General features: G+C 33.8%; 1 pseudogene across 1 annotated transcript; it reads left to right on the top strand.

Moving 5' to 3' along the window:
- The first annotated feature begins 18337 nt into the window (after nucleotides 1-18337).
- Nucleotides 18338-22587, top strand: LOC114268057 (ADP-ribosylation factor-like; annotated as a pseudogene). The gene is made up of 4 exons (XR_014342184.1): nucleotides 18338-18693; nucleotides 19882-20964; nucleotides 21354-21439; nucleotides 22271-22587. The product of XR_014342184.1 is annotated as an ADP-ribosylation factor-like (transcript).
- The last annotated feature ends 1585 nt before the right edge of the window (nucleotides 22588-24172 follow it).

A 24172-nucleotide genomic window follows, 5' to 3' on the forward strand; every position in this document is an offset into this window, starting at 1 on the left:
GGAAATGGTCACATGGCATAGAAGCCATATATACTACTTTCTCAATATATATTATAGTTACATTTCACATATGAAGTTTTAAGGAAATTGAAGAAAACATTAATACATATTTTCTAGGTGTCGATACATGTTGTTAGGGATGACAACAAATAAAGTAGTGATGATATATAAATAGAAAATTCTTACATCATTCTTGTTGTAATTTTTTTATATGAATTAAATTTTTCATTACTAAAACCGATATTTGTTGAAGAAAAAAAAATCTAGAAATACAGAAATTGATTACAGAATCATGTGCAACTCTCTCAAATGAGGTGAATCCCACCTTTATTTCAGCTCCATATCTATGTATCTAGTCTTATGATTAGTTTTTGTGTCAGAAGAAAAATTGTATGTTGAAGGAGATACTGGCACACAAGTTGAGACTTACCTAAAGTAAGAAGACATTTCCGAGGAGCATTCGAACATTTCAGTTACCTATCATGATTTGGGAAACATATGCTTAATAAGTCAAGAAAATCTTATTTATTTATTTATTATGTAGAATGAAATATCTACTATAAACAAGAAAGAAATCAAAAGAACTTACATTTTATCCTCCATTGCTTTGAAGGCTTCAAATTGAAGCATATAGATTCTTGGCACTTAAGTATGAGGGAAGGCAGTGAAATATGTTTGAATGGTAGTCAAAAAAATGAGCATACAGTGCAGCAAGGACAACAATGGCAGTCCAGGGGCTTCTAAAATGGCCACGCATCACTTCCGCAATCCAAGATGCTATCCAGGTCTTCCCTTTGTGGCTGTGGTATTCTTTGATACTTGACATGAAGCAAAAATAACTTGTATTTCTATAATCTAGGACCAACCCAGCTGCCATTACTTTCACAACTTCTTCATCATTCCTGAGAAAATTGGTGATGATACTGTAGACACCCCATTTTTGACCGTCCTCAAGACTTGGACGTCATCGTTTGAATACTCGATGATCATCCATGCCTGTGTTCGTTTTGAGTTCCCGGAGGCCTCGGTCGCACGCCTTGCCTCAAGATCTCTCAGCTTGTCTGTTTTGTTTTTGCTTCTGAAGGAAGAGGGTGGCTTGTTTGCCATCCCCTAGACCCATCGGCCAAGCCTTGGAGCCATCGGCCTTGTTTTCTTACCATCGGCCAAAAGTTTTGGCCGATCGACACTCCTTTTGGTCGATCAGCACTTATGTTGGTCGATCAGCCATGTTTTCTGGCCGAACCCTATTCATCTGCTTTATGCAGATATTTTATGCCAGCTGTCACACCTGGCACGCACAATTCACCCCCTTCATACACGTGTATGGAGGGATTTGCCCCTTTGCTTAGCTTCCTCAAGAAGATTTACTTTTGGTTCTCTATAAGAGAGAACCATCTCCTCCCTCCTCAAGGGTTCAGAAAATTAAGTCTTGAGGGATAGCTATACTTTTGCATCTATTCTTCTTTGTTTAGTCTTGTTTTGTACTCAAAAGTGTAGTATTGTCTTACTATTGTACACAAACACACACTAGAACACCATACTCTTGGAGATGAGGTCCCTTGAGGTTGATTTCAAAGTTCTTGGAGTGGTTTAAGCTTGGAAAAGTTGCTGGAGCCTTGTTCTTGAAAGTATTCTTCAAGGGTGAGCATTCTTGCTTTTAATACCCCTTTCTTGCTTAAGCTTTTAGACCTTCTTTCTTATTTTTTTAAGCTTAACTCTAAACTACAATAAGTTCTTATTTTTTATGCTTTAGATCTTTGTTTAAGATCACTTTTTGGTTTAGGGTTGTTTCCCCCCTCTTAGGCCTTGTTAGGCCTTGTTTTAGGCCATCCCTTTTGGCCCTTGTTCTTGGCTTTGCATGACCTTCCTACTACTAAAATCCAGAGTATTTTCAATGGTGGGAAGGTAGTTTTGGAGTCCTAAATAGGAGAGGGTCATCCCCTCTCCTTATTGTCTTGAATGCTAGTATAAATGACTTATATTAGTAGCATGTTTGCTTGGCTTGTTTAGCTTCATTTCAGTATGTATTAGGCTTTGTTTTGCCATGATATAACATTATTTTGACTTGGTTTGGACATACCATGTATGTTTCATGTACTTGCCTTGCAATCCTTTCATTTGCCTTAACATGCATCATACTTTAAGCCATGTTTCTAGCATGATTTTGGCTCAACTCTATGAAACTTTTAGCCTTGTTGTAACATGCTTAAGCTCTGATTTGAGTTGTTTTGACCATATATGCCATGCTTTGTATAGCCATAAGGCATTCTAGCTTGTTAGCCTTAAGTGTCCAAGTTACTAGCATGCTTTACTTGAACCATTTCAATGATTTGGCATCATTTGTTATACTATTTCAGTCCATGTTTCATGCTCAAACACTTGCACTTGTCACTCCTTTAATACTTTAAAGAGTTGATGTTTTATGCCTCATGAATGGGTCATTGTGTGTGCCATCATGTTTAGGTCTTTGGGATGCCATCTAAGTGGGTTTTTGGTCTTGTTTTACCATGCCATAACTTTGTTTTTCATTGCTTAAGTCAGGCCATGTTTGGTTTTAATAGGTGTAGTGTAATACCTCTTTTGTAACCTTGCATGCATCATGCTTTCGGCCCTTTGTTCTACCTTATTTTGGCTTTGGTCCTTGCATCCTATGCTTAGGTGATAGGCCAATTGGCATGCATGTTTGTATGTACCTTTGTCTTCATTTTCATAGCATTTTGGCCACTGATTTGGGCATGTTTAAGAGCTGTCCACTTTAGTTTAAGTCCATTTTTGCATGTTGTTGCATGCTTGTCTTGCATGTTGTTGCATGCTTGCTTCATTTTGCATGTTGTTGCATGCCATGTATCTTCACATGTTTAGGTAGTATGCCTATTGCACATTAGTTGCATTGCATGATCTAATTGCATACTTGTTGCATGCTTGAGTTGTTCGCATCATGCTTGCATGTTTACATTGCATTATGTGTGCATCCCTTATCTCTTGATCAAGCATGATAGAGGTTGGGCCCCCTTATGTGTTCTTTCGTGCATTTCATTTGATATTGAATTGCACACTTGGCTCCTTTGGCCATCGTGCATTGAAATGCGTGATTGGTGGTCCGAGGGTCGAGAACTATACACCTTTGAGTCTTAAACATGATAAGGGGCGTAGTTGTGCAGACATTGTCTTGTAAATGTATTGTCATGCTCTGTTTGTCCTCTGCTGCAGCAACAGAAGCTTTTCACAGGAAGAAATGGTAGATCGACCATATTCAGTGCCGATCGGAAACAAACACTTGGCCGAGAGCCTTATATTTGGTCGATGACCTTCATATCTTGGTCGATGGCATCATCTCTTGGTCGATGACCTCCCACAGTGTACACAAGATGGTTCAGAAGTGTCACAGAAGTTGGAACAATTTTCAGAGGTACAGAGCAGTACAAACAGAGGCAATATGAAGCATGGCAATGGATTTCCGAGCGAAGCCGTCCGAGCATGCATTCATCCGTCATCTTGAGGCCATTTCAGTGTTTTAATAACTTAGAATAGTTATTTATTTCGATTTGGTTGTGTAATTAATTAATTAGCTTGCTAGTTAGTTAATTAGATGATTTGTATTATTCTTTTGGTCCCTCCGTCGAGAGGGTGCAATTATGTAATAAGTGTGCGTGTGTGTGATGCATGTCTTCTAACCCCCACTTCTTTCTCCCTTTTACTTACCTGCTTTCAGTGGTTAGTTCTAGGGCATATTTCAATTAGTATCTTTATGCTATGCATGTTTGCACCATTCATTTGTATTGCATGCACCGGGCTCGGCACATCATACTAACTGCATTGTATTTCAATTCCAAGTTGAATACATGTATCGAATTGTCACATCTCATATGCCATTTTAGATTAGCCGAGCCTATTCTAGTTGCACTTTGCATGCGATGCATTAGCCATTTTAAACATAAACTAGGATCATTCATGATTTCTAACTAGTTTCTTTGTTTTGCCTCGGAGTACACTGTAAGTGTTTATGCTTTAGCATCTTGCACGTGTGTGAGTGTTGCCATGATAGCATGCTTGCCATGAGGCTAATTGCTTATGTGATATAACTGCCTGAATGCCTGTGGGTGAAGGTTGGATTGCTTGAATTGGAATAATTCATTGAAATCCGTGTTTTAGCCTACTTGCGAGTAGCAAACTTCAAACCATTTTCCAAACAAACGGATATGCGATGCTTCGTTCTAAATTAGGCGATCTAGTCTATACTTGTTTGTTGTGCACATCACGTAGTAAGACTAGCTAATTAATCAGAATAAGAACACATGTGTTTTCAAAAACAAGATATCATGTTTAGTACAGGCCGATCTTTGATCGGGCGAGCGGGGGTGCTCATTGCATGACCTTCCCCAATCGTACCCAAGTTCCCGAACCGAGACAACTTTGGTGATGATGGACACGTGGCCTTAGGCACGAGTCAGGGTTTCCTAAATTTCTCCAAAATAAAATATTTAGGTGGCGACTCTGTATCTGGAAAAGCAGTCCATGTTTGGCATTTCTTTCTTAAAAATTAGTGTTCCAAAACGATTTGCCGGATTTGGACTCTTTGGTGATTTATCAATCTTGCATTTCACTTTGCGAGATCAGATTAAGAACCGTGACATTAAGTCCGAACTATAGCATGAAGCCCAAGGCCGCGTCTATAGATACCTACATATTTCAACTCCTTAACATCGTTAATAGAATCAATGATCGAATCTAGAGAGCATATATAATTTGTCACACATAAGTAATTAAACTGAGGTATCAAGGCAGTGTTCATAAGTAACCAAGTTGTGAAGCAAAGAAATGGTTGTGTCGTCAATGTTTATTTTAGAAAGTACCAGTATCCTACCAGTCCACGTAGACTTGAATGCTATGTATGATAAGCAATCATGATCAGTGGCGGAGCTAGAAATTCAATGTAAAGAGGGCATACATTAATCACAACATTAAAAAAAAATTTCTCATAACAAGTAACAACGAGATATTATTAAATTTATACATTTTTATTTTATTTTTATTACAATTATCTTGAGATTTACATTAATGTGACTTATAAATCCACAATCAATAACTAAATTCTATGAACCCAATAATCAATAAGTTCAATCCTATCCAATCAAAAAAAAGTGTCCCACAATGCACTACAACATATAAGAGTTTTAGAGACCAAATGTTTTGGTCTTTAAAAGTGAAAATTTTGTTACAAAAAATATTTAGGGACCAATTTCTATTCTCATAAGGATAGTTGCTAAAAAGTCATCCTGAAAAGTAAAAAATAAGGCTTTTCGCAACAAAATTTTGAAAATGTTTCTAATAAATAGACTTTTAGGGACAATAATTTGGTGTCAAAATGGTTTATTCTTTGAGACAAAAAATTTGGTCCTATAAGGATAATAATTTATCACTAATGTCTAATTTTCATTGCTAAAAATATAATAACGACACTTTTCACAACAAAAATATTTGGTCCCAAAAAAATAATTTTGTCCCTAAATTTTGGTCTCTAAAATCTTAATTTTTTTGTAGTGATAAAGAGAAATAAGCAATTAAACAAATCTCATAATAAGAAATGAATTATTCAATTCTTACATTGACCTATCAATTAAAAGTGTACAAGAATAATCAAAATAATAAAATAGAGAATTTTTAAAATTTTAAAAAAGCAAAAAGTTTTACATAATTTATAGAGGGTCACTATTATAATTTTATAAAGGATACATAATACATAATCTTTATCTATATGGGTAATCTTTTAATTATTAAGAGTTTAGGGGGGGCACGTGACCCCCCTAGGCCTTAGGTGGCTCCGCCCCTGATCATGATAGTAAGGCCTGAATCGGATCCCCCACTATCTTAAGGTCCATGGCTGAATGATGCGGGTACTGAACATGAATATGCCAATTGTTTCTTTTTTGTTTAGTATGGAAAGCTTCGGGTTCAATAAGTTGCCTGCACATTAGTTCTACAAGATGAGTCGGTTAAACTAATTGTGAATTTGATTTATTTGATTCTTTGATGTGCCTGAAGGTAATTAGGAGTGTAAAAATGGCCCGCGGTCCATAGGCGGCTTGGGATAGGCTCTGCTCGTTTAGGCCTGCTTGGGCCCAGGCTCGAGCCCAACCCAAGCCCCTGGGCCAGGGCCTGGGCCATCATTTTGAAGCTCGGCCCATGGGTTCGACCAACTTGGCTTGGCCCATGGCCTAGTCCATCGGCCCGCTTAATGCCCACTTGGGGCCTGGCCTGCCCAAGGCCTACTATATATTCTAATGGAAAATAATAAAATTTCGGTAGAAAAAAATTTTAAAAAACAAAAAAAAAAACAATCAGGCCCGCCCAAGCCCTAGGCCAGGTCTAAGCCCATTGGCCTGGCGCACCAGTCCTCCCAAGGACCAATTACCCCTGGGCTTGGGCCTTGGCCTCGGTGTCACGACCCAAACCCGCCCTCTATAGGTTTAGTATCATGACCGGTCAATAATCCTAAGATTACCGAAGGCCTCTTAATTTAATACATAATATTAAGGGCTAGCGGAAACAAAATACAAACATGCATTGTCCATTGAGCTGTGCAGACTTACATGAGACAAACAACATTTAAACTTTTTCTTTTTTATATACATATATTATCACATCAGTCATGCATCAACACATATATAGAGAAGGCAAAAGGGACTTAGCCCTATATACAAAATAGCCAAAAACTTAAATTTTTTATCACATAGCCTCGGCATTTGACATATCCAGAACCTCCACGGGAGGCACATAGGTTGGTTGACAAGACAGAGGCCAGGTAGAAGCTCTAGGCCTGGTCACACGCCTGATCACCTACATACATATATAAAAGTCCAGTGAATAACAACAATGTAAAGAGGTTATGAATGATGTCCTTACTGTAATCCAAATCGACCAATTTTAGTAATAAACAAAAAATCAGAATATTATGCTTAGCAGATCCATATTTCATACTAAAAGCATAGTAGTTATAACTGGTACATCCAACAACAAAACAATACCGGCGGTCATGAAGACCGAACAAATGATCATGAAGACCGAACATTCATATATGATGGTCATCAATACAGTAAACATGAGTGCCAAGAAGTGGAACTGACAGAGATCTATATAATAATGATAGTAAACAGGTACTGAGGATGCCACAAACACAGTTCAAGAAAATAGTGTGAGACCCCTAACTTTTGTAAACCCTATTAGGTCTCTTACTTTTAAATTATTTCTTTGAAATCGCTCAATTTCTTAATTAATTAAAATTTTAACTCTAGGATCAAAATACATGCACCAACTGAAAACTCGCAAACCCTGATCGATTTTGATAACTTAGAAATCATTCTAATACCCTAATACTAATTAATTGACTCCATAAACGTAGAATTACCACTAGAAAACCCTAGGTTTTTTCGGTTTTTATCATGCTCGTCGGTTGATAGCCTTTTTATTCGAAACAAGAAATTCAAGACCGAATTAGATTCTCTAAACCTAACATAGTTAAATTCTACTCTAAAATAAATGTTCCAATTCATAAATTAAGGCCTTAGCCCTCATATTTTATTTTAATCACGAATTTGCCCCAAGTTAGTACCATTGTACATATATATATTTGTACCTCTTATTCATCAAATCTTTTTGTACACAATATCTATGAAATTTGTACACAAAATAAATAGGAAACTCCCCCAAATCTTGAGCACATGGCCAGCTATCATACCTCCTAGGCTATAATCGTTGTACTTTAGAGGCAAATCCCTTAAATCATGAAAATAATTATGACTTTGGTACTAATTCTATATATATACATGTATATATCTAATGTACTTGTAACTAGAATGAATTAAATTAGACTTAAGCCTAACTAGATCATAATTAAATACATAATTAAGGTCCTAATTATCCACTATTCCATTTCATTTGAACTAAATACAACTCAATTCCATTACATTTCAACCAAAGGACATTTTAGACAATTCACACCATTTTTCCCATAAATACACCACCATCCTCCATCTATTTGAACATCAAACACCACACCCACACACTCGCATGTCATAGAGAGAGGGAGTGGAGTGGAGAGTGAGTTTGTGGGAGGGAGAAAGAAGAGAAAGAGAGGAAGTCTTGCAAAACTAGTTCCATAAGAATTAAGTAAGCCATAACACAACTCTCTCTTTTATTTTCCTTTTTCAAATACATGCTCTTAGAAGTTTTAAACATTCATTTCAGATGTGTTTGATAGTCTTCTCATGTTAAAAATGAAAGGAGTTGAGCCTTAATTCTACCCTTCTTGTATTTCTCTTAATCAATATAAGACTACCATTTTCCATATCAAACTCTCAAAATTTCCAAAGGCACACCTTCATCTTAAATTTCTGAGTTTAATACGCATTATTTAGCAAGTTTTCATCACAAGAGAAATGGAAAATTTCCCCTAGTTGACCTCTTTTCTCACCAACTTTCTTGTTGCAAGAACTGTGCCAGAAAAATCTATTTTACAGCGAACTTACGAAAATTCTAGAAAAATGTATAAAAATCTTTTGGACCACAGTTTTATGTCACATCTTCCTTAAAGAGTTATCTTTCAATTAAAATTGGTTTCATTTAAAAACAGTGATCGGTTTGAAAGAAAATTTGATTTTCGTAACGGTCGACGAATCTAGACAACGCTGGAGTATTTCTTAACTAAAAATCTAGAAAAGCTATCACATTTCTAAAATATGTTCTGAAAACTAGATTAAATTCTCTACGAATCATAGGAAGGCCGAGTTTGGTAAAAATCTAAAATAGCCCTTTTGCTTTTAATCTTTAAATGACACTGAATCTGGAAATTTAGTTTTGCAGGGGTATTTTATGCCCTTGTGTACATGAATATGCTTATTAGTTTATGATCATGTCTTGGTATGGTATTTCATGTGTTACGGTTATGTTCCTTATCTTCTTCATTTTAATGATGCTGATGCTTACGTGGTTATTACTATCTTGTTGAGTTTGTTCTAACTTGACTTAAAACATTGATCCAAACGAAAAACTTAATTAGGATGGTATTGGGTTTTCAATCACTTGAATAATAAAGAGAATGTATGGATTGATGGGACGTGCTCACTAATTGAAGGTTAAGTCTTGCGCAAGCGGTTGTCGCGTAAACCCTAGAATGGAACGGACGTATTCGAACTCTTTGCGATAGTTTGATTGGTGAGATAAGGTTGGGTCCGGATGGGACATTCAGGAAGATAAAACTTTTTTGGAATGATAAGGTTGGATTTAGGAGATAAAACCTCTTTTTTTTTCGTTGTCCCTTTTGAGGCCCTGCGGTTAGTACTACATGGTATATAACCGTTGGTAGGCATTCGAGGTTAGTTCTGCAACAAAGCAGCAAAAGGGGAGCTCTTTGGGGGATTTCTAGAATACTAACCACTAACATTATGACCTTTGTTATCTATTTGAATGACATGTTCCTTTTCTTTATTATTGAAATTGTTGTTATTGACTTGAATATCATGTTTAACTACTTGTTTTCTATAAATATGATGGTGTATTGGATTGGGAAAAAGGGACGGGGTGTGTGTGCGTTTACTGGACATTCAAAGCTCACAGTGTTTCATGCCAGGTATTGAAGACTATTAGGCTAGTCGAAGGCAAACTTGAAGTATTTGAGGACGTATGGCTATTTTATGAGAGTTAGGAACTAGTTATGTTAAACGTGTTTTGAAATTGTAAGTGATAGATCACATGTTGTATTTAAGTCATGATTTTGTAATTTGTATATATATATATATATATAACATTTGTAACCTATCCTTATACCCCGTCAACTCATGTAGGACTTATGTTAATACCTTGTCAAGATCTGTCAAAAATGTAGCTTTGCTATCTAAGGTGGTTGGACTTTGAAGGGAGGCTATTTTGACTTCTCTGACCTTCCTGGGATCTTGCTTGGTTGTTATCCAAAGGACTCATTAGTGACGTTTCCTACTCTTATAACTTTAGATAAACCCTGTATTTAATGGTTAATATATTATCTAATGTTCCTAATTTTTTGGGGCGTCACAAATAGAATCATCATTCATTATGTAGAAGAACCATTTCAGAACAAAGAATAGTGTAATGCAGAAAATAAATGCTTTTACTTAAACATATCTTTACAACAGTGTTAGTCACAAACAGCTCCAGAGATAGAGTAGACAGACCATAGCGTGTGACCTACACAAACACATAACAGATACACATTGAAACACAGTATCACTTCCTTGATCAAACTTAACTTTTCTTGTCTTTTCGCTATTTAAGTAATCTAAAGTTCTACTATGCTTATTCTTTCTTTATTCAAATGAACCGGATTCTCATTTTACATATTCTTTCTTTACAAAAGCCTTCTTTTTTAGACCGACTGATTTCTTATTTGGCTTCTTAATCAATTACTACTAAATCAATGATTTCAAACTTTTTCTTCTTTTGTTTTATAAAACATAAAATTAAAGCTATAAAGCTTTTAGGAACGCATGTACGGAATTTAATTCACAATCAAACCAATTTTCGATTCTCAAATTCTAAATTAACTGTAGACTGCCCCGAGAACTCCAGTCTCCGTGTCGCGAGGACGCGAATTGCTTTGTTCTTAGCTACTACAGTTCGAACTCGTGTCACGGTTCTGAATCTAATCTCACAAAGTGCAATGTGAGACTGATAAATCACCAAAGAGTCCAAATTCGACAAATCGTTTTGGAAAACTGATTTTTATAAAGAAGTGCCAAACATGGACTGCTTTGCTAGATATAGAGTCGCCACCTAAATATTTTATTTTGAAAAAATTTAGGAAACCCTAACTCATGCCTAATGCCATGTGTCCGTCATCACCAAAGTTGCCTCGGCTCGGGAACTTGGGTATGAGAGGGGAAGGTCATGCAATGAGCACCCCCGCTCGCCCGATCAAAAGATCAGCCTTTACTAAGGATGATATGTTGTTTTTGAAAACACATGTGTTCTTATTCCTGTTATTAACCAAGAATTACTATGTGATGCGCACAATATACAAGTATAGATTAGATCGCCTAAGTTGGAACAAAACATTGCATGTTCATTTGTGAAAATGATTTGAAGTTTGATACTCGCAAATAGGCTAAGTCGTAGATTTTGCCACCCTTAAGTGGGCTTAAAACTCGCATTTCGATGACTTGTTCCAATTCAAGCAATCCAACCTTCACCCACAGACATTCAAGCAGTTAATCACTTAAGCAGTTAGCCTCATGGCAAGCATGCTAAACATGGCAACACTCACACTCATGTAAGGATGCTAAAGCGTAAACACTCACAGTGTACTCCGAGCCAAAACAGAGAACTAGTTAGAAATCATACGTTATCCTAATTCATGTTAAAATGGCTAATGCAACACATGCAAAAATGCAACTCAGATAGGCTCGGCTATTCTAAGATGGCATATGAAATGCAATAATTGATACATGTATTCAAATTGAAATTGAAATACAATGATGGTGTTTGGGAAGTGAGTTTTTATGTAGATTTTAGTAGATGTAGGTTTTTATGAGATAAAAAATTTTTGGTGTTTGGGAAGATAGTTGGGTTTTTATGTGGTTGGATGTGATGTTTGGGAGAGAAAAAGTGAAATGATTATGGGGTTAGATGTGATATTTTGTTTGGATGTGTTTTTTTTGGTTTTGCAAAACTTTTGTCTTTTAGTGGAAAAAATGAGAAAAAAATTTGGGAACTTGCTTCCCAAACACCACCAATGTAGTTTAGTATGATGCGCCGAGCCCGGTGCATGCAAGATGAAATGAATGAATGCACGCATGTTTAGCATAAGGTATGCTAATCGAAATATGCCCTAAGACTAACCATCGTAAGCGGTTAAGCAAAAGGGAGAAAGAAATGGGGGTTTACCCCATTTCTAGCAACAATTTATAAAAATCACTAATTATAAGTTATAGCAACAATTTATAAAAATCATGACAAAAAAAAAGTCACTAATTGTCAATTTTTAGCGACATATATAAAAAACTATCACAAAAAAATTATTTTTAGCGACAATTTTACCAAGACTTATTTTTTATAGGACTTGATGGAAATTAAGTCTAACTATTGGGACCTATTGATAGTTTACCCAAAAAAAAAAGGAAAAACACTTTTGGCGACCAAACTATTAGTAGCCAAAATAAAAAATATTGGACCTTAGGCGACGAAGGTGTTAGTAGCTAAGCAATTTAAGCTTTGGCGACAAAAATATTAGTCGCTGAAAATTACTTTAGGCGACTATAATATTAGTAGCCAAACAAAAAATATTAAACCTTAGGCGACTAAAGTTTTGGTAGCTAAACAGCTTAGGTTTTGGCGACCAAAAATATTAGTCGCTGAAAATGTCATGCTAAATTTAGTTGAAACGTTTTTGGCAACTAAATTATTAGTCGCCAATTGTGTGCTTTTGGCGACTAAAATTTTTTTAATCGCCAATTTCTTTCCCTGACTATCTTTCAACGACAAAGGTGGTGACCAAAAATATTAGTTGGCAAAAGGTTTTGGCAACCAAAATTGAACCTTTAGCGACTAAAAAGTTAGTTGCTAAATCTGTCTTTTGTAGTAGTGTTGGGTAGTTGGTAATTAAACTGAAATTGTAAAAGTAAAATTGTAAATTCGATAAATGGCCCTAACATATATCATCGATTTTAATTTGGTCTCTAAATTTTAATTTATATCAATTGCAGTTCTAAACTTTATACATTAATCCAACATAGTCCATTTTTTAACTATTGTTTACAGAACGGACAAAAACTGGTTAGCTTCATGTCAAGCAAGCATTGAATAGTGTGTGAACTACATTTTAACACATCTATTCATGGAAAGGGTTATGACTTATTTGGCTTCATTTGGGAATAAGGGTTGGGTTGGGTTGGGTTGGGTTGGGGGTTATTTTAGTCACAAAAAGACAAAATAGATTTTTTAGCCCAATAAGACAAAATATCACATTCAATCCATAATCATTATATTCTTTCTCTCACAAAAAGTCAAAAAAGCCAAAAAAGCCTTCCCAAACGAGGCTTTTTAGCCCTGGGCTAAAATAGCCAAAAAGTCAAAAAGCCAACCCACTTCCCAAACGAACCCTAAGTTAACTTTTTTATTTATTATGAAAAAACTTACAAAAAGTAAAGAGATAATATGATCTAAATAAGCTAATAAGCTGGTTTTTAAGCTTGTTGCCAAAAGAGGCCAAAATACTATCAATTAAATGTCCAAACACGTTTTTATTAAACTCTCAACAGGTCATTTGTTTTGGAGGATAAAGGTGGGGATTGAATTAGGATGGATGTGAGACCCATTGTAATGGTGTTTGTTTGCAAAATAAGGAAGGAGATTCATAGTCCCTTAAGGCCCATTCGTTTTCAGAGCTAGGATAGATGGAATTGTTAGTGAGGGGATTAAGTAAAATTATATTTGTTTTGATGATGGTTGTTAGTGTGGAAATTGTGAACTTATTTTTATATAAAATAATAAAACAAATAAAAATCATGGTTTTTACTTAACCAAAAAAAAAAAAAGTTATTAATGTTCAAAATGTGCGGCCACACATGTAAAAAAAAAAAAAAAAAATTGCACTTGGCCAGTTGACTGCCCAGTCGTCCCCTTGACGACCTGTAACACTCTAATCCGAATAGACTATTTCTAAATAACATTTCATTACCCAAACTGTCAATTTGCTCGTCCAAGACTTTCCGTAGTTCGAAGAGACTCTCAATCTAGACCTTCATTTCCAAGACAAACATGATATTGATTTACTATTCATTACTAACAGTCCAATCCATACTCCTAGATCGGAAAACAAACAGGCCCTTAGGACTATGATAGGTCTTGGATGAGAGGATTAGCCGATGCCTACAAAGGTTGGGTTTCAAAACTAGTAAGTGTATTAGTTTGAAAAAATATTATTTTGCCCATGTTGAATGCCGTGTATTTGTGTAGTTTTTTTTTTTTTTTTTGGGTGGTATTATGTCATTGTATATATTAAAATAATACAAAAAATATTTATAAAATATAATTTTTAATATTAAAATATATCAAAAACACCAAAGGATATATATAGTATTTCATATAGTTAAGCCCTTCACTAAAATATATCACTATTTTTCTTAATTTCTTCATTACTAATAGTCTCTTTACTAATAGTGTCACGCTCCAAAATTTGGACAATTAAATATTAAATTAGGATTAAATCCCAATTAATATTCCATCATCCAAATCCTAGGGGTGAAACAAAAAAAAAACTAAACGCCAACCAAACCATCCACCATAATTTCATAACTAACCAATACGCCAACATTAAGGTAGCAACAACTAGTCAAAACAACTTAAATAATGTAAAGTAACAAACCATGCCAAATTATCAAATACCAAGGTCATTAAAAAAAATAAAATAAATACATTAACTAATATCAACCCTAAGCTCAAGAAAACAAAAGAAGTCTAAATAACATGTTCTACGATCATAGTTATTTCTTGTCACCACCATAACCTCAACTAATCCTGTAAAGGAAGCTCGGCTGCGCTCAAACAGAACGCACCCGAGTTGCCAAAAGACAAAACGGGTCAATATACATGTATACTGGTATAAGTACAAGATTTAATACTCATGTGTCGACCAGACACAAACAAAAATACAATTAATTCTTATTACGGGACAAGACAAGTAGTTCTAACCGCACCGAGATGAATGGATAGTTTCTTGAGATACAGTGGCATTTAGTTTCTTTCCCGTACACAACGAAATATAAATTGATTATAAAATAAATAAAATAGAAATAAAAATATGGTTGGTCAGCCCTGCATAAAAAATTTAGTAAGACCCACCATCCTGCAAAAAAATAAAGTTATTATAATTTAATCATAAGCAACTTGTTGAAGAAGTATAAAAATGCACTGTTTTATGCTTAAATAATTCGAATTGACCAAAACTCAAAGAACAAAAGTTGTACAGAATCAAATTTCCTAAAAAATAGCGCCAACAAATTTAAAAGAAACTAAACAGGTTGAGATAAGAACTTGATAGAAGAATCTAGAAGGAATTCAATCGAAAAATCTGAAGCTAAAAATGAAAAGAAACTACCCTAAGATGATTTTTTTCGGAAAAGTTCAAAACACAAAAAGTGTTCATAATAATGTTTTACTTAATTTTATGCGAAACCAATAAAAATGAGCTCGTTCCGTGGGTTAAAACAGCCTCTAAAATTTTCATTGCTAAAATGAATCAAAACTACAATAACCAAGATCATCCGATTATAAGTTCTAATTAATCTTTTTAATAAAAAGTTAAAACAAAAAAGTTGTCTAGAATCATGTATACATGCTTCTACTCAAATTTCATAATTTATCGAGATCGTTTACTATTTTTTAACATGTACAAATAAATACAATTCACACTATATTAATAAACTCATAATTAAATTATTTGTACCTTAACTCCACCACTTCGGCCCTTCACTTCCGGCCTACACATATATCCCATGTGCCTCCTGTATACCTAACACCGCTCCGAAGCCAAGCTTGCACGGGAATATCGTCCTGAGTTTGACCCACACTCCTCGGATGGTTAGCACATACATACGTGCGTAAATCAAAGCACTCGTCTACTCGTGAGAACGAGGCAACAATATATATATACAAAACATCTCACTAATGAGAACAAACATAACAATGCCAAACCTAAGGCATTCAAATAAATCTCATAATCCTCACTTTTTTTTATACACTCTTTCTCGCCAACACTCAAATAAAACAACAATCCATGGAGTCATGGTGAAGTATAAGGATTTATCTATAGATTCTTAATTAATTTTAATCTCATATAACCATAAGTGTGATTATAACCATAAAATAAATCCATATAAAAACCATAAACCTGACATACACAATTAATCAAAATAATTAAAATCAATCAATCAACTAAAAACCTTAAACCTTACATACACTACTAAAAAAAATAATTAAAATCAATCAATCATCTAAAAATCCTAAACCTTACATACACAACTAATCAAAATAATTAAAATCGATCAATCATCTACATGCAAATATAAAATCAATTCAACATCAAATAAATAAAAATAAATAACTAAAAACAACGAATTAAATATCAATTAAGAAACGCGGATTTTGTACTCACAACATTTTTTTTGAAGATCAAAGAATAACTTAGAGAATTAATAGAGCCGCCAAAATAAAACTCTAGGTTGCATTTGGTAGAGTTTTGTAAATATGATTTGAGAGTATGAGTTGTATTTTGAGTTTGTGAGTTGTGGAATTATGATTTGAGTGTAGAAAATTTGTTTAGTTATGGTTTTTGAATAGAGTGTTGAATTGAGTTTTGTATTGAGTGTGGAATTGAGTTTTGAAAGTTTGAATTGACATGTGAAGTGAGAAAATTTGTTTGGTTATGAGTTTTGAAAAGAATTTTCAAAACTTAATTCAAATTGTTATACCTCATAACAAAATACACTACTTTCACACTATTGAAAATTCTGTTTAACACTTATAACCAAACTCTTTTTAAAATTCAATTAAAAAAATTTATTATTAACAGAAAATAACATTATTCAATTTTTTAATTGAAAATACTACAAAGGAAATAATTTTTTTTCAAAATAAATATTCAAAAAATTTAAATCATAAATATTTAAATAATTTAAATAATCTAAAAAGTTTAATACGTAAAAAATTAAAATAAATATTCAAAAAATTTAAATCGTAAAAATTTAAATAATTTAAATATTAAAAAAATTTAAATAATTTAAAATGTTAATATTTTAAATTTAAAAACAATTTTACACTCAAATCGTAACCAAACACATAAAACAAAACTCAATTAAAAAATTAGTTTTAAAACTCATAATCAAACACATAACTCGAAATTCTATACTACTTTCACAATTCTACACTTAAATCGAAACCAAATACATAACAAAAAGAATTAAAATATTTAAAAATATTTTTATAAAATAGAGTTTGAATTTATTTTTAATTAAAAAAATTAAAATCATAATATTTTGAAATTAAAATATTTAAAAATATTCAAAAAATAAAAAAATCGTAACATATTTAAATATTAAAATATTTAAAATCTTAACAAAATTAAAATATTTTTAAAATATTTAAATAATTAAAATATTTAAAAAATTAAAATATTGATTTGAATTGAATTTTGAAAAGAGTTTTGAATTATGTGTTTGGTTAGGAGTTTTAAAAAATAATGATTATATTTTGAATTGAGTTTTGAGAAATGGGTGTAAAATTATAATTTGAAAGTTCAAAACAAACAATACACTCAAATTAATGAGTAAAACTATAATTTGAAAGTTGTGCCAAACGGAACCCTAATCTTTTCTTTTTCTTTTTTTTTTTTCTCTACCTCACCACTCTTTTCACTCTCTTTCTCTAATGGACTCACACAATCTCTCTCTCTCTGCTGCTCTGTTTCTTTTTTTTTCTCCCCTTTTTTTTTTTATTTTTTATTACCTAGTCCTATTCTAACCTAATTGATATATTATATAATAGAAATACAACATAATTAAAACATAACTAAATATGATATATATTTTATTAATATATAAAACACTTATATATATATATAATATATATAAATATTTGAATTACTTATATATAATTGACTATCACATTAAATTAATTAAATGTCACATTAAATTCTTATAGATCTACACAATTAATAAAGCCAAACAAAAAATAAAGTAACAATAAATAAATATTGACTAATGAAAAATTAGAGTCGCTACAGATAGTCTCTACACTAACAATCTCACCCAATTTGAAAACAAACATGCCCCATAAGTAGTGAAAAACTTGGACCTATTTTGATTTGTGATACGCATATTTCAAGTGTTTTGTCGTTCATTTAAACAAGAAACAAAATAAAATTTTTAAATGTAAAATGTGAGACTGACATAAGTATTTTTGGTATATTTTTTTAAACAACAATTAGAATATGAGACAAAATTATATGTTAAATTTAGGAATACAATTGATACAAATTAAAATATTAAAAATAATTAAGAAAGGTTTTGGGGATAAAATGAGATTTCCATTTTTGAAGGACAAAAAAAAAAAAAAAAAACCAACATCATACTTGAAAGTGTAATTTACCCCAAACAACAATTATTCATCCCACTAAAAATATCACCACTAATAACACTAATGCATTAAAAAAGTAAAAAAAAATAAAAAAAATACAATTCCAAAACCAAAATATCATATCATTAATGACGAGACCCACTGCCACCTAATTAGTGGGAGCACTAACTTGCTCCCAAGCATTTTTCTTGCCCCAAATTAAAAACCAGAGTCCTTTTATCACATTGCTCAGTCTCAGAACCTTGCACTAATTCTAGAGAGAGAGAGATGGATGGAGATGCAGTGGACATGGATATGAATGGAAAAGTTTACGGACCATGTCTGAGTAGCTTCGTAGACGAAGGTAGCAAAGAGAGTCACAGATACTACCTTGCACGAAGGACTCTGCTCGAAATGCTCAGAGACCGAGGCTACGCTGTGTCCTCCTCCGATATCGAGCTCTCTCTTCAGGACTTTCGCTCCATTCACGGCCAAAACCCCGACGCCGATCGCCTTCGGATCTTCGCCTCTCTCCGCTCCGACCCCGCCAACAAGGTCCGCGAATTTCCAAACCCCCCCTTTCTGTTTGGTTTCCCAGAAAATAAATAGATATGAAATGTTTTGAATGCATTGTTTCTAAATGAATGAGTAGAAAAGGTAAAAGCATGTGAAATAGGAATATGGGTGATTCTTTATTTCTTTTTCTTTTTTTAATTTGTATTTTGATGGGTAATTTTGGTATTATAAAAATTATGCAACCAATCGATGGGGCAGGTGGCCGGCAGCTGTGGATGTGGTTGGAGCGGTGGCAGGCGGTTGCTAGGGTTTGGAGATTACGATTTTGAATGGAGAAGAAAAGGGTAATACGGTAGTTTTGATGTAAGATAATTGTAATTAAAAAAGATTGACAAAATGTTTGAACAGAGGGAGAATAGTGTGTGGAAATAGAAGCTCTCCCCAATCAATTTGCTTTCTCACTAAATTTCACCAAAAAAGGGGGAAATGAAAGTGGCATGATGGTAAGAGAGCTCTTTATCTTTATTTCTCACATTTTTTTTTACCATTTATTACCTAATTTGTAAACCCAACATTGTAAAAAGTTTTCTTTCGAATCATTTCTTATCAAATCACTCGATCCAAACATCGTTCTTAGGTTGTGTTCAAAGAGAACATATTATGAGTTGGAAATTGGAATGAGAAGAAATGGCTAGGAGTGGGGTGTACAATGAGTGAAATACAGTTTTCATGCAACTCAGATGAGAACTTCAACTTTATTTGAGGCTATGAAAGGAATATTAGGTCATAATAATCTTCTACGCTTATTTTGTGAACTATATTTGCCACTGAGAATGATCATTTGATGTATGAACTTGATAGAATATTCACAGATGAATAATTTATTGTTTTTGTTGAAATCTCAACACAGTCTATCTTGTAATTCCCAAATTCAATCACAAAACATATGGGGAAGGAGCACGGTATGATATGGTGTTTCCTGTTGTTCATTGGTGAAACCAAAGCAAAGTCCAGTTTGTGAATCTAAAGATAAAACTTTGGGGTTTAAATGCCCAACAACATATGAAAGTCATTAATGAGTAGTGAGTTAAAACAGCAGGAACAGTTGCTTTTTATCCTGTCATCTATCCTGTAGCTTTATATTTTTATGTATGCTGTTATGTATTATCAATTGAAAGAATACTTTTTGATTGAACGTAATGAAATATTTCATCATCCTGGTTGCAGGTTCTTATCATTTTTCTGTGAACCAACTGCGGTAAAAGTTAATACCATTCGCAGCATTGCAGCTCAGATAATGAACAGAGAAACTGTGACTCGGCTGATTTTAGTAGTGCAAAATCAAATGACAAATCAAGCTCAGAAGGCTGTGGATCTTTTCTCCTTCAAAGTTGAAATATTCCAAGCAAGTTTTATGGTATTATCGAAGTTTTGCATTTTTTTTCCCCCATTCTTTATGTTACTGTTACTATGTTGAGCTGGGAATTTTGGCATTCCAGAGTATCGTGTCGTATTTTAATGCTTGATTTGTGACCATTAAGTATAACTGACCTACCAACAATTAAGCCAATATGGATGAATATTAGCTACAAGCACAGTTGACTTGAAGGATTTCCTTTAGAAGGGACATATATGTCATGCATTTTCTGTGGGGGAAAACTGTTGGGTTCAATATTTTAGGCATTGAGACCCTCAAGCCATTTAGAAATATTTCATCTTTGATGAGTAATAAGGGAATTGTTGTTGGTCTCTCCCGCTGTTGTTTGTTGAGTTGAGGTCTAAAGTGGAGGACAGACCCATTGCCATTCTGAGGAGGGAGGGAGAGAGAGAGAGTTTGAGACAAAGTTGAGAGAGACCCAGAATAAGTTACACAGATCTGCTTTTCTCTTATCCCCACACCCCAATTCGCTTCCTTCCTCAGACACAGATGGGGCTGTCTTTCACCAAGCTTTTCAGTCGGCTGTTTGCAAAGAAAGAGATGCGCATATTGATGGTGGGTCTTGATGCAGCTGGTAAGATGACCATTCTTTACAAGCTTAAGCTGGGAGAGATAGTCACTACAATTCCTACTATTGGAGACTCTGGAGTATAAGAACATTAGCTTTACTGTTTGGGATGTTGGTGGCCAGGACAAGATCCGACCTTTGTGGAGACATTACTTCCAAAACACGCAAGGACTTGTATTTGTGGTTGATAGTAACGACCAAGATCGTGTGGTTGAAGCAAGGGATGAGCTGCACAGAATGTTGAATGAGGATGAATTGAGGGATGCTGTGCTGCTGCTATTTGCAAACAAGCAAGATCTTCCAAGTAAGGGAATTGTTGTTGGTGATGATTAATTTGAGTGGAATCCTTATTGGCCAAAACAAATTTGTGTGAGGTTTGACTGGATCCTTAGGAATGTATTGCAATGATTAAAGTTTTGAGTAATTTTAGTGGGATTTGGGAGTATAGAAAAGAAAACAAATTCATCCTCAAGGAGGAGGATGTCGAGTTGTCTTTTGGGAGTATATTTGGCTTACAAGAGGAGAGTTGGAGGAGGAAGCAAGACAGAGAGAGCACTCTGTCAAATTAGTATTTTAGTTTTGATTATTTTTCTAACAATCCTTCTATAAAGCTGCCCGTTTTTAAATCATTTGGCTTACTTTTGTGATTAAATTCTATTTCATGCCTTTAATGTCTTACCGTTCTGTCTTTAGATTACCGACTTGCTTGTTAACATTACAAAGCATGTGTTAAGGAGAAGCAGAACCTCTTGAAGAAGTTTAGTTTGGAAGAAAAGCAGGTTAGTTATTAATTTGTGATAGTTTTGCTAGTTTAAACTTGAAAATGCTAAAAAAGGATGTTGCTATCTGAGGAAGTTTTTTGTTTTTATTTTTATTGCTTAGCTGTTGAAAACTCATATTCTCCTTGTGGGTTCTATTATCACTTTTATTTTTATAAAACTGCATTTTCTTAACATGTAATAAATACATTGGTGTTTCGTAGTTGATCTTTGATTCATAACATACTGGTGTCTGAAATAGTTAGCTACTGCTGCTTAGAAGTAGCCATTGCTCATTAATGTCGTAGGAGTTTTTCAATGTATTTACACATGCATAATATAAGATGTATTTAACATCAAATGTAAATTTCTCGAATATGTTAACCATGTCAAGTTGGATGTTGGGAAGATAACCTTGGTTGGAGGATATGAGTAATTAGTCTGAAAATTACTCAATCCAGATGTCATAATATAAGAGAGTTGTTTGTATACACTGGGATGTGGCCATGACCCTTGTACTACCCTCAAACCAAATGTCAATGTTTGACTTGATCCCAAATGGAGTCATCATATCCTACTCAGCAATAGTGAAATCAAGGATAGAGGGTCATCTAGGTTTTATTGTTTAAGGCTCATCTGGTATATCTGGCACACAGCTTGTGACAAATATTGGCTCTGGTTGAGGAAAGACACCTTGTCCATATTTTCGTGTTTAGCATACATTGTCTGTACTTTACACGCACACATATTATATATGTGATGCTAGAACATAGTGATGTTCATAGTGTTCAACATAGTGATGTGTAATCCTTCCAATGAATTTGACTGACCTTATTTTGTGTTTTCCCTTAGATTCCTTGGATGCTACAAAAAGATGCAATTGCACGGTATTACGGATGGGAGAAGGGGCAAATGGTGAAAGTTAGTTACAGTGATGAAATTACAGTCTCATGTCACTTATCGCTGTGTTTGGTGGTGCGTGTTTCATTTCAGGATTTTCTGTCTGACTATATATCATCTGTGTTAACCCATGCTAAAACTTTGGTTGGTAGAAGTTAATAGGTCTATGATCTTCATGTTCTTTTATTATGTCGACATTGATGCTGTAGGTGGGAATTTCTAGTATGTGTGTGCTTGTTAATGTATATTGCAGCTTGTGAATTGTGTTATTTTTTAGGCTTATATTTGCCTTTTGTGAACTTTTTCAATTTTGAGTCAAAAGATATTTACTTTTTAGGTCTATCTAGATTAGACAATCCTAAAACTTTTTTAAAAATAGAAAAATTTTCACATAAGTTTTGTAAATTAAAAAATAAGTTCACTTTTGTTTTTTTTTATTTATAAAATTTGACTTTTATAAGGTCCCAGTATACCCAACTGTATGTAGGCAAAGCAACCGAGAGAAGCTGCCAAAATCTTTATTCTAGAATAATGTATCCATGATAAATTTAACAGCAGTAATTGGAGCACAATTATAAACCCATAGAATTGTAGGAATTCCTTACTTTGGCTTGTTTTGGAAAGTTGGAAAAAAATTTAACTTATTGATTTTTTTGGTGTTTTTTTGGGAAAAAATGTACAAAAAAAGAAAAGAAAAAAAGGGATGATGTAATGTAAATAAGTTAATAAATTAATAAACTGGCTTTTTTGTCATATTTCCAAAAGAAGCCAAAGCATTCTCTTCAAAGGAAGAAAAAAAAAAAATGAACAAAGAAGAAGGAAAGCAGCCCAAAAAAATGTCAAACTAACTTGATCTTTCGCAGAAACCGAGCTTCAAACCAGCAACATGAATTTCCAAGGCATCCTCCAAAACAACAATGAGAAAACTATCCCTCCTTGATTTCAGTAAAAATAAATAAAAATTATGACAACCACGAAATGCATTCTACATCACTGCAGTCGTACTAAAATTTATTTATAATAAGGGGTTGTTTGGGATGATCTAAATAAGTGTATTTTTTGTCTTTTTACGAAAAGATGTGCAGAAAAGTAGAGAGATGATGTGATGGAAAAAAGATAAAAAGATGGATTATTTTGCAATTGCCAAACTTGGCCTAAGATTAATGAATGAAGTAAATTTCAATCAACAATGAATTATCAATCTAATTCTCATCTATATGAAATTATCAATCTAATTCACCAAAACAATAACAAGCTGCCAGCAGGTCGGATTGCAGTAGTAGTGTTCGATTCCTACTTTCTACAATCACGCTTGTCAATATAAAAAAAAAAATTAATAATAAATAAATAAATAAAAGAAAAAGAAACAGAAATTGATCCAAGACAATTTTGGTAGTATGTTATTCTGCAATCAATATTGAATTAATCAATATTTTCGAGCTAAAGATGCAGCAATCCCGCCAGCCACAAGTCCTACATCTGTTGCAGTGATGCCAATTCCAATAACACCATCTGCACACCAACAACAACAAAAAAGAAGTGTATTTTCAGTTTCTTTAAGATCTGAAAATTTGATAAAGATAAGTCATCACCTTTAGTGATTTGATCATCAACAGTCTTCTTGAGGGTCAAAGCTTGCACCCAATTAGGTGCAATCTGCAACACATGAAATACCTATGTGATTTCCCATGCACATGCAATTTTCTATAAGTATAGACTCTGTTAAATTAAAGTCAAAATATAAAAAGAACTTAACAAGCCAGAAAAAAAGAAAAGAAAAAGTACATTGTCTATGTTATGGTAGTATTCAATGATTGGGTGATTTGAAGATTGTTTGAGTAGATGAAGGAATTT

This window comes from Camellia sinensis, chromosome 10, assembly GCF_055761805.1.
Source record: "Camellia sinensis isolate YWXY chromosome 10, ASM5576180v1, whole genome shotgun sequence".
Classification (NCBI taxonomy): Eukaryota; Viridiplantae; Streptophyta; class Magnoliopsida; order Ericales; family Theaceae; genus Camellia; species Camellia sinensis.